The sequence below is a fragment of the Belonocnema kinseyi genome, chromosome 3, assembly GCF_010883055.1.
Source record: "Belonocnema kinseyi isolate 2016_QV_RU_SX_M_011 chromosome 3, B_treatae_v1, whole genome shotgun sequence".
NCBI classification, from domain to species: Eukaryota; Metazoa; Arthropoda; class Insecta; order Hymenoptera; family Cynipidae; genus Belonocnema; species Belonocnema kinseyi.
This window is the reverse complement of record NC_046659.1, coordinates 106,798,396-106,802,636: the sequence shown is the minus strand read 5'-3', so window position 1 is coordinate 106,802,636 and position 4,241 is coordinate 106,798,396.

Here is a 4,241-nt window from a genome sequence, read left to right as displayed (position 1 = left end):
TTTCGGCTTACATACGAATTCACAGTGGTAATCATGCACTTTCTGTTTTGCGGCTCCCAAACGGTAGGTATGGTGGGGGTAAATTTCATCCACGATCTGGCAGCTCTGCTGATGGGTTTACTTTTTTTTACTTGCGCCTGGCAGGAGCATGCTTTGTTGGATCATGCCTGGGTGCATTTTTATTGCGTACACAGGGCCTCCTTCTTTAAAACACGTTCTGGGAGCAGCGCTTTCAAACAGACCATCTACACCTACCGTTGCCAATACTTTTGAAGATCTAATGTCCCAAAATAAAAAGATCAGAAATTATAAGTTAATCTTATAATGTAATATCAAGTTGTTATTGCTAGTATAGCTAAAAAATTTATCTATTCCGTAAAAAATTCATATTTTGAGTAGAACATTTGTATTTTTGTGTAGGAAATATAACTTAAGTCAGCATGTTTTGGTGGAAAATTCAACTAATTAATTCTTTTTTAAAAAATTAATCTTTTTGGCTTTAGTATTAGAAAAAAATATTTGCAAACTTCATATAAAATGTACGCAAATAAATTTACCAACATGTAGATTGTTTTTAATTGCATGCAATTCTCTTAAACTTTTATAATAATTAAACCCAGTGGAGTAGCTAGCCCCAAGGGGCCCGGTATCAAAATTTCTTGGTGGTACCTTTTTTGCTACGCACCTGATTTAACCTACCATAACTTCAGAAAATAAACAAAGTTTTCAAATTGTCAAAGTTCCGAAGTCTATAATTTAACATTTATTTTACGGAACCACTCTCACGTATTTTTTTTGAAAAGCTAAAGAATTTTACGAACTTTTAAAGTAATGTGTGTTAGGTATCATTTTAAAAGTTGAAAATAAAAAATATCTAGTCACAATTTTGAATTTCAAAATGTCTCATTCAGATCAGTTTATTTCCATTCCTAACATTTTTTACACAAGGTCGTAAGGATGAAAAGTTTTAAGAATTTCAGGTTTGCGTTTCTCCACGGTATTGTTTATTGAAAACGAATAATCATAAAGTATTGAGGACATCTGGTCAGTTTTAAGGTTATGTTATGATTTTCTTAACGAAAATTTATATAAAATTGAACGGAAATCATCAAGTATTAAAGAAATCATACAAGTTTTATAAATTTAAGGTTATAGGTTTCGGTTTTGGAACGAAATTGATGTGTCACAAGAAAAGTCATCCATTCTTAAAAAGAGTTAATGTTTTTAAGAAGTTTTAAAGTGGCATATTTTACTCTCGTTTCTTCAGAAGATTATTTGACCACTAATCAACAAAACTTAACATCAGAATTTAAGTATATAAGAAATTTTTTTCATGTTTTGAAAATGAATAATGTTATTATAAAGGACAATTAATAAAGTAATGGAAGAAGCTATAATAATGAAGTATGATAATGTGCAGTTGTCTTAAAATTACCTACCATTTAGAAAAGTTAACAAATCTTAATCAATTTTAGCATAGCTTTATGTTTAGACGACGAAAATAGATGTTTCTTAACAAAATAAATGAATGATTTCTAGAGCAACGTTGAGAATCTTAAAGAACCTGAGGTTATTTAATTTTTTGTTATTTTAGGTTATGGATCTTACTTCTTCAATGAAGTATTCGGATTCTTATTTATTTACGAGGAGTTTCTAGGGATAAATAGCCCTATGAGGGGCACGTGATTCATATTAGAGTTACTAGAGTATTGAGAAGGTGCATTTTTAATTACTATAGGTGGTTTTTTCCAAAGGCGAATACCACGAATGATAAAAAAGCCTTTGCATTTTACACGTACGGTGTGGCTGGATTTTGAAAACTGTTTTCTTTTTACGGAATTTGGAATTTTTAGGTCGTTGTCCCATAAAGATTTTTATTCTTTTGGCGGCGTTAAGAAGTCATTCTCTTTCTCTACATTGAGTAATATGTTGACTTTTGGGGATGTTATAGATAAACCGAATGCAAACATTAAGTGTGCGCTCAAGCTTAATATTTAGATCACAACTACTGATTCTTTCCAGATAAGAGGGCGTTTAAGAATATGGTCCAAATCCTCAGAGATTCTACAAAGAGGATAAAACATCTATTGGTCAAGAGAGGAGGTCGGGTTGCAATTGTTTCAAGTGATATAGAGGGAAAAGGTTCTATGGTTATAGCCCTAGATTTATCAGAGTCCAAGTCCGCTACTCTTTCATATCGATTACTAAAATAAGATTCAAACTACTTAACAATAAGGTCTGAGAGGTGGAGCGATTTAAGCCTATTGAATAGTCTATTATGGTTGAATGTATGAAACGCCATAGAAATGTCAAAAACAACAACAGCTCTTATTTACCTTTTCAGGATTGCAATTTTGAAATCAGAAGTCAGTTTAAGTGCAAATTTAAGTGTACTATACGTGGCACTGAACCTATTTTGCATTTGGTATATTAAATTATTTGTTTCAATGTGTGAAGTAAGTTCCTGTTGGACATAGTGTGCAAGAGAATAGGGTCGGTAACTAGTAAAGTAAGGCTAATAATTTTAAATAAAATACCATCCGAAGATGGAGAATTCGATTTTACCTCGAACAGTTTTTCAATTAGGGTTTTTTTCTGATCTGTCAAAAAATAATAAATAAGTATCATTAAAAGAAGATGGACCTGAGGACGGGAAAGGATATGAAGTAATATAAATCCCGGAATTTGGTTTGCACTAAGTTTCTTAATTTACGAAATTTGGTTTTAATAATACTATTTTTGTTCTTCTAGCCAATCTGCAGTTTTCTATCTTTCTTTAATAAAATCTTTGATAAAAGAAGTGATACAAGGAGTAGGCTTTTTCTTTTCTTGGAGAGTATGGAGAGTCGCAAATTTGTCAAAGGCTGAAAATAAAAATGAGGTCAGACAAATCACCTTTCTATTTATATTATTTTCAATAAAAATGCCATTCCTGTCATAAGTAGAGAGGTGTTAAAAAAATTCATTTTCGTTTATACTTTTAAGATTGCGTATAGACAGAGAATTTGCTCTAGACGGGAAATAACGGAGAAATTAAGTTTGATGCTGATAAGATAAGATCATTTTTCGAGAGGAATGAGATTGAGTAAATCCATGTACTAGAATGATCAGTGTCGTGGGTGGTATCATGGACAGAAAAAATACCTTTCAAATTTCTTTTTCAAGTTGTCATTCTTTGTTCTTTTCGAATCCAACATCGATCGCAATTTCTTCTCCTCAGGAGTTCATAAGTCCAATCGTCTCCACGTCATTCTGTACCTTGGTCTTGATTACAAATGAAACTTTTTTGGACTTAAAGTGATTCGATCCATGTTCGTCTCCTTCCTTAAATTCTTTTTTCATGATCAGTCTTTCCTCTCTTTGCTTTACATTATGCTCTTCTGGCTAAGTCACTTTTACAGAGGGGATACTGAGACCAGTATAACGTCATTATGCATATTTAGAATCCATCAGTGCCCTGGATCACGAAACCTATTCTACCAACATCGAGAAGATTCTAAACTGTAGTAGCTAATTTCCATTACGTGTATGTGTGTGAGTGTGTGCGTATGGTCGTTATTCTGCTGGCACATTCTTAAATGATCCTTATGGCATCACAGCATAATACGAGGGTAGTTCAATAAGTCCTTAGAATGAAGTATAAAAACAATTTTTTTTGGGTAAATTTTTTTTTATTTTTCAACATAATCTCCTTGGAGCTCTATACACTTGGTCAATCGCTTTTCAATTTTTTTTAATCCTTCAGAAAAGTGCGTTTTCGGAAGTTCCTCAAAATAAGCACTTACAGAGGCAATGACGTCTTCGTTGTCTGGAAATCTCTGTCCACCGAGCCATTTTTTCAAGTTTGGAAATAAGAAAAAGTCACTGGGGGCTAAATCTGGTGAATACGGTGGGTGTCCGGCCAATTCGAATTTTAGTTCTTCAATTTTAGCCATTGAAACGAAGCATGTGTGAACTCGGGCGTTGTCGTGATGAAAGAGAATTTTTTTTTCTCGCCCAATGTGGTCGTTTTTTTAAATTTCTTCTTTCAGCTGCTCCAATAATGATGCATAATATTCACCAGTGATTGTTCTGCCCTTTTCCAAGTAGTCAATAAGTATAATTCCACGTGTATCCCAAAAAACTGTAGCCATAACCTTGCCAAAAGAGCCTCAGAGGCGACTACTCTATTGCGTTTATTCTCAGCTGAGAGCAAACGCGGCACCCATCTTGCCGATAGCTTTTTCATGCCTAATTTTTCA